The sequence below is a fragment of the Anabrus simplex genome, chromosome 7, assembly GCF_040414725.1.
Source record: "Anabrus simplex isolate iqAnaSimp1 chromosome 7, ASM4041472v1, whole genome shotgun sequence".
NCBI classification, from domain to species: Eukaryota; Metazoa; Arthropoda; class Insecta; order Orthoptera; family Tettigoniidae; genus Anabrus; species Anabrus simplex.
Window position 1 is genome coordinate 60,287,457 of NC_090271.1, and position 11,274 is coordinate 60,298,730.

The following is an 11,274-nucleotide window of genomic DNA, read 5'->3' on the forward strand; positions in this document are numbered from 1 at the left end:
TTCCCCGTCCCATCGTCGCCATAAGACCTGTCTGTGTCGGTGCGACGCAAAGCAAGTAGCAAAAAATGAATTACAGTGGAACCTCGATATCTCGAAGTACCTCGGGAATTAAATTCTATGTCGAGTTATCGAAATTTCAAGATATCGAGAATACCGTTTCTGAGCATGTATAGCACATTATTGAATCATATGCATCTACAGGCTTATACTGAATACATTATATTTAACAGTATTTAAAAATATACACCGAGCTCGATAGCTGCAGTCGCTTAAGTGCGGCCAATGTCCAGTATTTCGAACCCCACTGTCGGCAGCCCTGAAGATGGTTTTCCGTGGTTTCCCATTTTCAGGCATATGCTGCGGCTGTACCTTAATTAAGGCCACGGCCGTTTCCTTCCCAGTCCTAGCCCTTTCCTGTTCCATTGTCACCATAAGACCTATCCATGTCGGTGCGACGTAAAGTCAAAAGCCAAAAATAAAATAAAAATATACAAGCAAACTCTATTTTACGGTATCACTTTAATTATAACCCTTATTGTAGTTAACACCTTTGGAAAAAAATCCGTTAGTCTCTTCTGTTTGTTACCGTTAACCTTTCCTCCCTTCAAGTTGAAACTTCTCGTCAATACCACGCAGCCGATATTCATAAATGGAGTTTGTAATCTCTGACTTCGGGGGTTGCTTTCGTACGTGACTGGTAATTAAATCACACCCGAGAGACAGCGAGGCTTCATCGATTTTCTGATCACTAGAAGTTTTAGTCTTTCTGTTCCCGTCATATTAGCTCTCAGCATCATTGTAGCCTTTTCTTTACTTGTTAACTGTTCCTCAGAAACCACAAATGCTGTATTGCACAGTTAATGTTGTACAAGATTCGAGTTAGAGAGTATTTTTTGCTTCAAGGAAGGAAAATTTGCTTCGTGTAAGCGTATTTCGAGTAATAGAGAAATAAATACACGTAAAGAATAGGACAAGCGCCCGAGAAATTGAAGTTACTTCGAGATACTGAAAATTCGATTAATGGAGGTTCGAGATATCGAGATTTGATTGTAATTGTTAGTTCTTCATTCAGCCGATACTGAAAACAAATTTCAGGTGGCTAATTTGGAATAAAAATGCTTTTTTTCTCAATAAAGTGGAACGGGGAAACTCCCCCCCCCCCACTTTGATACCCTCAACCGTCCCTACTGAATGGAGACACCTTCATGGTTGCTTCTGCTAAATACCATGAGCTGTTTTTTGTGGTATTGATCTTTAGACCCTATCCCATGAGATGGATTCTGCTGAACAGTCCTTGAAGACCTTCAAGGTGTGTCCGCCTCCATGGCTAAGTGATTAGCGTGCTGGCCTTTGGTCACAGGGTTCTCGGGTTCGATTCCCGGCAGGGTCGGGAATTTTAACCTTCATTGGTTAATTTCGCTGGCATAGGGGCTGGTGTATGTGTCGTCTTCATCACGACGCGCAGGTCGCCCACGGGATTCAAATCGAAAGACCTGCAGCTGGTGAGCCGAACATGTCCTCGGACACTCCTGGCATTAAAAGCCGTACGCCATTTCATGTTTTCAACAGTGTCGCATATAATTAGGGTGTCATCTACATATCTAATATTGTTATTATTAATGACGACTCCATTTACTTTCACACCTAGCTTCCTTGGAGATGTGATAGGCAATGAGGTTAAATAGAAGCGGCGAATGTATGCAACCTTGGCGTACTCTTCTTCTTCTTCCTAATCTGCTTACCCTTCAGGATTGGCTTTTCCCTCGGACTCAGCGAGGGCTTCCACCTCTACCACCTCAAGGGCGGTGTGCTGGAGCTTCAGACTCTAGGTCGGGTGATACAACTGGGAAGGATGACCAGTACCACACCCAGGCGGCCTCACCTGCTATAATACTGAACAGGGGCCTTGGTGGGGGATGGGAAGATTGGAAGGGATAGACAAGGAAGAGGGAAGGAAGCGGCCTTGGCCTAAAGTTAGGTACCATCGCGGCATTTGCCTGGAGGAGGAGTGCGAAACCACGGGAAACCACTTCCAGGATGGCTGAGGTGGGAATCGAATCCACCTCTACTCAGTTGACCTCACAAGGCTGAGTAAACCCCGTTCCAGCTCTCGTACCACTTTTCAAATTTCGTGGCTGAACCGGGAATCGAACCCGGGCCTCCGGGGATGGCAGCTAATCATACTAACCACTACACCACAGAGACGGACGGCGTACTCTTCTTTTGATACTTATCTCTGAAGTTCTTGTTCTACCAAACTTGACTGTGGCTCGCTGGTTCCAGTAAAGATTTTGTATGATGCGGACATTTTATATGGATTTTTTAGTAAATGTTAAATTTTGTGTAAATATAATCTTTTCTCTATGCTGTATCACTTTAGTTTTTGCTACTGGTTTAACGTCACACTAACACATCGAAGATTCTAGGCGACGCAGGGAGGGAAAAGCCTAGGATTGGGAAGGTATCGGCCGTGCCTTAATTGAGATATAACCCCAGCATTTGCCTGGTGTGAAAACGTATAATTTTATATGGTCATCTGACTGGTACTGTATTTTCAATGCTAACGATTGTTAAGTCCAGACCCGCGTTCTTAGAACTAGACGTGGCGTAACGCACAGCCAATTCACACGACCGGTCAACTGCATATTAGGCGTAAGTCCTTGGATATTGCTCATATCGGACCTTGAGCTTAATGCCAAACTCGTTTTACTATCATTCTTATAATCCGTAGTATGAGTAGCATTGCTTATCGGTCAGAACTTGTGAAGGACGACTCGTGTATAAGTGTGAAAAAAAGTCTGGCCTTGTTAAAGGGCCGCCTGTGGGCGAGGAGGTGGAATATTCCCAGGGTATCCCCAGTCTCTCATAAGAGGTGATAAAAAGGAAGATTTCGAAAGACTGCCAACTTTGGAGCGTGGGGTAGTGACCACGAGGCCCCTGACTGAATCCGACATTGTTTCCACTCACTTGTGACAGGATCCTAAATTTCAACTTCCGTATCTGACCTCTTTTGGCCAACTTTTGTTTTTTCCAATCCCAACGTGTAACATTTGCGAGATCATGGGATCATGAGATCATTCAGAGAGGATGGTTGCGTAAGTTGTACTTTCCATTAAAAAATTATCACCACCATCACTCCAATCTTGTCAAGGGGGCAGAATGCATGAAAATGCTGGCATGCTCAGGGCAACCTTTCTTCTGTGTCTACCGTGCAGGTGGCTGTGCGGTTTGGGTCATGTTGCTAGCAGCTTGCATTCGGGAGCAAATGCCTGTAGCTTTATTAAGTCCACCGCCGCTCCCTTCCCACTCCTAGGCCTTTCCTATCCCATCGTCGGCGTAAGACCTATCTGTGTCCGTGCGCGTAAAGCAAATAGTAAAAAAGAACTTCTGTGACTGAGTTGCAGCCGCCATGAATCTAGTTCAGACTGCTACAAACAGGTAGTATTAATTGGCCGCTGCTGTCATGAATCCAATTCAGATGGCAACAAAGAAGTGATGTTAAGTGGCCGTTGCTGCCATGAATCTAGTTCAGACTGCTACAAACAGGTGGTATTAAGTGGCCGCTGCTGCCATGAATCCAATTCATACGGCCACAAAGAGGTGATGTTAAGTGGCCGCTGCTGCCATGAATCTAGTTCAGACTGCTACAAACAGGTGGTATTAAGTGGCCGCTGCTGCGATGAATCCAGTTCAGACTGACAAAAACAGGTGGTTTGAAGTAGCCGCTGCTGCCATGAATCCAGTTCAGACTGACAAAACAGGTGGTTTGAAGTGGCCGCTGCTGCCATGAATCCAGTTCAAACTGCCACAAAGAGGTGGTTTTAAGTGGCCGCTGCTGCCATGAATCCAGTTCAGACTGACAAAAACAGGTGGTTTGAAGTGGCCGCTGCTGCCATGAATCCAGTTCAGACTGACAAAACAGGTGGTTTGAAGTGGCCGCTGCTGCCATGAATCCAGTTCAAACTGCCACAAACAGGTGGTTTTAAGTGGCCGCTGCTGCCATGAATCCAGCTCAGACTGACAAAAACAGGTGGTTTGAAGTGGCCGCTGCATCCAGTTCAGACTGACACAAACAGGTGGTTTTAAGTAGCCGCTGCTGCCATGAATCCAGTTCAGACGGTCACAAAGAGATGGTGTTAAGTGGCCGCAGCTGACATAAATCCAGTTCAGATGGCCACAAACAGGTGATTTTAAGTGGCCGCTGTTGCCATGAATCCAGTTCAGACTGCCACAAACAGGTTGTTTGAAGTGGCCGCTGCTGCAAACAGGTGGTTTGAAGTGGCCGCTGCTGCCATGAACCCAGTTCATACTGCCACAAACAGGTGGTTTGAAGTGGCCGCTGCTGCCATGAACCCAGTTCATACTGCCACAAACAGGTGGTTTGAAGTGGCCGCTGCTGCCATGAACCCAGTTCATACTGCCACAAACAGGTGGTTTGAAGTGGCCGCTGCTGCCATGAACCCAGTTCATACTGCCACAAACAGGTGGTTTGAAGTGGCCGCTGCTCCCATGAACCCAGTTCATACTGCCACAAACAGGTGGTTTGAAGTGGCCGCTGCTGCCATGAACCCAGTTCATACTGCCACAAACAGGTGGTTTGAAGTGGCCGCTGCTGCCATGAACCCAGTTCATACTGCCACAAACAGGTGGTTTGAAGTGGCTGCTGCTGCCATGAACCCAGTTCATACTGCCACAAAGAGGTGGTTTGAAGTGGCTGCTGCTGCCATGAACCCAGTTCATACTGCCACAAACAGGTGGTTTGAAGTGGCCGCTGCTGCCATGAATCCAGTTCAGACGGCCACAAGGAGGTGATGTTAAGTGGCCGCTGCTGCCATGAATCCAGTTCATACTGACACAAACAGGCGATGTTAAGTGACCGCTGCTGCCATGAATCCAGTTCAAACGGCCACAAGGAGGTGATGTTAAGTGGCCGCTGCTGCCATGAATCCAGTTCAGACTGCCACAAACAGGTTGTTTGAAGTGGCTGCTGCTGCGATGAATCCAGTTCCCGCTGCTGCCATGAATCCAGTCCATACTGACACAAACAGGTGATGTTTAGTGGCCGCTGCTGCCATGAATCCAGTTCATACTGCCACAAACAGGCGATGTTAAGTGACCGCTGCTGCCATGAATCCAGTTCAGACGGCCACAAGGAGGTGATGTTAAGTGGCCGCTGCTGCCATGAATCCAGTTCATACTGACACAAACAGGCGATGTTAAGTGACCGCTGCTGCCATGAATCCAGTTCAGACGGCCACAAGGAGGTGATGTTAAGTGGCCGCTGCTGCCATGAATCCAGTTCAAACGGCCACAAGGAGGTGGTGTTAAGTGGCCGCTGCTGCCATGAATCCAGTTCAGACTGCCACAAACAGGTGGTTTGAAGTGGCTGCTGCTGCGATGAATCCAGTTCAGACTGCCACAAACAGGTTGTTTGAAGTGGCTGCTGCTGCCATGAATCCAGTTCCCGCTGCTGCCATGAATCCAGTCCATAGTAACACAAACAGGTGATGTTTAGTGGCCGCTGCGGCCATGAATCCAGTTCAGACTGCCACAAACAGGTGGTTTGAAGTGGCTGCTGCTGCCATGAATCCAGTTCAGACTGCCACAAACAGGTTGTTTGAAGTGGCTGCTGCTGCGATGAATCCAGTTCCCGCTGCTGCCATGAATCCAGTCCATACTGACACAAACAGGTGATGTTTAGTGGCCGCTGCTGCCATGAATCCAGTTCATACTGCCACAAACAGGCGATGTTAAGTGACCGCTGCTGCCATGAATCCAGTTCAGACGGCCACAAGGAGGTGATGTTAAGTGTCCGCTGCTGCCATGAATCCAGTTCAAACGGCCACAAGGAGGTGATGTTAAGTGGCCGCTGCTGCCATGAATCCAGTTCAGACTGCCACAAACAGGTGGTTTGAAGTGGCTGCTGCTGCGATGAATCCAGTTCAGACTGCCACAAACAGGTGGTTTGAAGTGGCCGCTGCTGCCATGAACCCAGTTCATACTGCCACAAACAGGTGGTTTGAAGTGGCCGCTGCTCCCATGAACCCAGTTCATACTGCCACAAACAGGTGGTTTGAAGTGGCCGCTGCTGCCATGAACCCAGTTCATACTGCCACAAACAGGTGGTTTGAAGTGGCCGCTGCTGCCATGAACCCAGTTCATACTGCCACAAACAGGTGGTTTGAAGTGGCTGCTGCTGCCATGAACCCAGTTCATACTGCCACAAACAGGTGGTTTGAAGTGGCTGCTGCTGCCATGAACCCAGTTCATACTGCCACAAACAGGTGGTTTGAAGTGGCCGCTGCTGCCATGAATCCAGTTCAGACGGCCACAAGGAGGTGATGTTAAGTGGCCGCTGCTGCCATGAATCCAGTTCATACTGACACAAACAGGCGATGTTAAGTGACCGCTGCTGCCATGAATCCAGTTCAAACGGCCACAAGGAGGTGATGTTAAGTGGCCGCTGCTGCCATGAATCCAGTTCAGACTGCCACAAACAGGTTGTTTGAAGTGGCTGCTGCTGCGATGAATCCAGTTCCCGCTGCTGCCATGAATCCAGTCCATACTGACACAAACAGGTGATGTTTAGTGGCCGCTGCTGCCATGAATCCAGTTCATACTGCCACAAACAGGCGATGTTAAGTGACCGCTGCTGCCATGAATCCAGTTCAGACGGCCACAAGGAGGTGATGTTAAGTGGCCGCTGCTGCCATGAATCCAGTTCATACTGACACAAACAGGCGATGTTAAGTGACCGCTGCTGCCATGAATCCAGTTCAGACGGCCACAAGGAGGTGATGTTAAGTGGCCGCTGCTGCCATGAATCCAGTTCAAACGGCCACAAGGAGGTGATGTTAAGTGGCCGCTGCTGCCATGAATCCAGTTCAGACTGCCACAAACAGGTGGTTTGAAGTGGCTGCTGCTGCGATGAATCCAGTTGAGACTGCCACAAACAGGTTGTTTGAAGTGGCTGCTGCTGCCATGAATCCAGTTCCCGCTGCTGCCATGAATCCAGTCCATAGTAACACAAACAGGTGATGTTTAGTGGCCGCTGCTGCCATGAATCCAGTTCAGACTGCCACAAACAGGTTGTTTGAAGTGGCTGCTGCTGCGATGAGTCCAGTTCCTGCTGCTGCCATGAATCCAGTCCATACTGACACAAACAGGTGATGTTTAGTGGCCGCTGCTGCCATGAATCCAGTTCATACTGCCACAAACAGGCGATGTTAAGTGACCGCTGCTGCCATGAATCCAGTTCAGACGGCCACAAGTAGGTGATGTTAAGTGGCCGCTGCTGCCATGAATCCAGTTCATACTGACACAAACAGGCGATGTTAAGTGACCGCTGCTGCCATGAATCCAGTTCAGACGGCCACAAGGAGGTGATGTTAAGTGGCCGCTGCTGCCATGAATCCAGTTCAAACGGCCACAAGGAGGTGGTGTTAAGTGGCCGCTGCTGCCATGAATCCAGTTCAGACTGCCACAAACAGGTGGTTTGAAGTGGCTGCTGCTGCGATGAATCCAGTTCAGACTGCCACAAACAGGTTGTTTGAAGTGGCTGCTGCTGCCATGAATCCAGTTCCCGCTGCTGCCATGAATCCAGTCCATAGTAACACAAACAGGTGATGTTTAGTGGCCGCTGCGGCCATGAATCCAGTTCAGACTGCCACAAACAGGTGGTTTGAAGTGGCTGCTGCTGCCATGAATCCAGTTCAGACTGCCACAAACAGGTTGTTTGAAGTGGCCGCTGCTGCCATGAATCCGGTTCACACTGCCACAAACAGGTGGTTTGAAGTGGCCGCTGCTGCCATAAACCCAGTTCATACTGCCACAAACAGGTGGTTTGAAGTGGCCGCTGCTGCCATGAACCCAGTTCATACTGCCACAAACAGGTGGTTTGAAGTGGCCGCTGCTGCCATGAATCCACTTCACACTACCCCAAACAGGTGGTTTGAAGTGGCCGCTGCTGCCATGAATCTAGTTCAGACTGCCACAAACAGGTGATGTTAAGTGGCCGCTGTTGCCATGAATCCAGTTCAGAGGGCCACAAAGAGGTGATGTTAAGTGGCCGCTGCTGCCATGAATCCAGTTCAGACTGCCACAAAGAGGTGATGTTAAGTGGCCGCTGCTGCCATGAATCTAGTTCAGATTGCTACAAGCAGGTGATGTTAAGTGGCCGCTGCTGGCATGAATCCAGTTCAGACTGCCACACACAGGTGATGTTAAGTGGCCGCTGCTGCCATGAATCCAGTTCATACTGCCACAAAGAGGTGTTAAGTGGCCGCTGCTGCCATGAATCTAGTTCAGAGGGCCACTAAGAGGTGATGTTAAGTGGCTGCTGCTGCCATGAATCCAGTTCAGAGGGCCACAAAGAGGTGATGTTAAGTGGCCGCTGCTGCCATGAATCTAGTTCAGATTGCCACAAACAAGTGATGTTAAGTGGCCGCTGCTGCCATGAATCCAGTTCAGACTGCCACAGACAGGTGATGTTAAGTGGCCGCTGTTGCCATGAATCCAGTTCACACTGCCACAAACAGGTGATGTTAAGTGGCCGCTGTTGCCATGAATCCAGTTCATACTGCCACAAACAGGTGATGTTAAGTGGCCGCTGTTGCCATGAATCCAGTTCAGAGGGCCACAAAGAGGTGATGTTAAGTGGCCGCTGCTGCCATGAATCCAGTTCATACTGCCACAAAGAGGTGATGTTAAGTTGCCGCTGCTGCCATGAATCTAGTTCAGAGGGCCACAATGAGGTGATGTTAAGTGGCCGCTGCTGCCATGAATCCAGTTCAGAGGGCCACAAAGAGGTGATGTTAAGTGGCCGCTGCTGCCATGAATCTAGTTCAGATTGCTACAAGCAGGTGATGTTAAGTGGCCGCTGCTGGCATGAATCCAGTTCAGACTGCCACACACAGGTGATGTTAAGTGGCCGCTGCTGCCATGAATCCAGTTCGTACTGCCACAAAGAGGTGTTAAGTGGCCGCTGCTGCCATGAATCTAGTTCAGAGGGCCACAAAGAAGTGATGTTAAGTGGCTGCTGCTGCCATGAATCCAGTTCAGAGGGCCACAAAGAGGTGATGTTAAGTGGCCGCTGCTGCCATGAATCTAGTTCAGATTGCCACAAACAAGTGATGTTAAGTGGCCGCTGCTGCCATGAATCCAGTTCAGACTGCCACAGACAGGTGATGTTAAGTGGCCGCTGTTGCCATGAATCCAGTTCAGACTGCCACAGACAGGTGATGTTAAGTGGCCGCTGCTGGCATGAATCCAGTTCAGACTGCCACACACAGGTGATGTTAAGTGGCCGCTGCTGCCATGAATCCAGTTCGTACTGCCACAAAGAGGTGTTAAGTGGCCGCTGCTGCCATGAATCTAGTTCAGAGGGCCACAAAGAAGTGATGTTAAGTGGCCGCTGCTGCCATGAATCTAGTTCAGAGGGCCACAAAGAAGTGATGTTAAGTGGCCGCTGCTGCCATGAATCCAGTTCAGAGGGCCACAAAGAAGTGATGTTAAGTGGCCGCTGTTGCCATGAATCCAGTTTACACTGCCACAAACAGGTGGTATGAAGTGACGTATGGCTTTTAGTGCCGAGAGCGTCCCAAGACAAGTTCGGTTTGCCATATGCAGGTCTTTTGAATTGATGGCCGTCAGTTACCTGCATGTCGTGATGAAGATGAAATGATGATGAAGACGATACACACATCCAGCCCACGTGCCTGAAGAATTAACCAATTATGATTAAAATCCCGACCCTTACAGGAATCGAACCAGGGACCCCTTTTAGCAAAGGCCAGCACGCTAACCAGCCGGACTAACAGGTGGTAGTGCTGGGTATTGATGATATAGAACTTTCATGTAACCCTTCTATGCTCTTGTGCTCCGTAACTCCCGCAAAATCGCAATGAATGCAGGATAATATGAGAGGTAAGCATTGCTGGGTGTGAACAGAGCACTTCTTCAAAATGCCGATGCTGTAGTGAAACAAGGACCGAAATGTTTAGGCTGGCTATGAACTGCGGGTTGCATAACATTAAATTACAAAGGGCTGGTAGAAAACACTGTATTATTAGGCTATTTATAAAATACTATATCGGGGACATACAGAACAGCACGAAAAGGAGCTCTTACTGTAAACTCAGAACCATCAGGAGATATAAAACTGCCGTCTTTTTTTAATTATTGTCCATTTGCTACATTACCATTTGGTCATCACATACATAAATACACTGACTGACAGAGCAAATGCAACACCAAGAAGGAGTGATCAGAACTTTATGCCAATTGCAGGGTAGACTGACGTCACTGAGGTATGCTCATGATGTGAAATGCGCCGCTGTGCTGCGCACGTAGCGAACGATAAATGGGACACGGCGTTGGCGAATGGCCCACTTCGTACCGTGATTTCTCAGCCGACAGTCATTGTAGAACGTGTTGTCGTGTGCCACAGGACACGTGTATAGCTAAGAATGCCAGGCCGCCGTCAACGGAGGCATTTCCAGCAGACAGACGACTTTACGAGGGGTATGGTGATCGAGCTGAGAAGGGCAGGTTGGTCGCTTCGTCAAATCGCAGCCGATACCCATAGGGATGTGTCCACGGTGCAGCGCCTGTGGCGAAGATAGTTGGCGCAGGGACATGTGGCACGTGCGAGGGGTCCAGGCGCAGCCCGAGTGACGTCAGCACGCGAGGATCGGCGCATCCGCCGCCAAGCGGTGGCAGCCCCGCACGCCACGTCAACCGCCATTCTTCAGCATGTGCAAGACACCCTGGCTGTTCCAATATCGACCAGAACAATTTCCCGTCGATTGGTTGAAGAAGGCCTGCACTCCCGGCGTCCGCTCAGAAGACTACCATTGACTCCACAGCATAGACGTGCACGCCTGGCATGGTGCCGGGCTAGTGCGACTTGGATGAGGGAATGGCGGAACGTCGTGTTCTCCGATGAGTCACGCTTCTGTTCTGTCAGTGATAGTCACCGCAGACGAGTGTGGCGTCGGCGTGGAGAAAGGTCAAATCCGGCGGTAACTGTGGAGCGCCCTGCCGCTAGACAACGCGGCATCATGGTTTGGGGCGCTATTGCGTATGATTCCACGTCACCTCTAGTGCGTATTCAAGGCACGTTAAATGCCCACCGCTACGTGCAGCATGTGCTGCGGCCGGTGGCACTCCCGTACCTTCAGGGGCTGCCCAATGCTCTGTTTCAGCAGGATAATGCCCGCCCACACACTGCTCGCATCTCCCAACAGGCTCTACGAGGTGTACAGATGCTTCCGT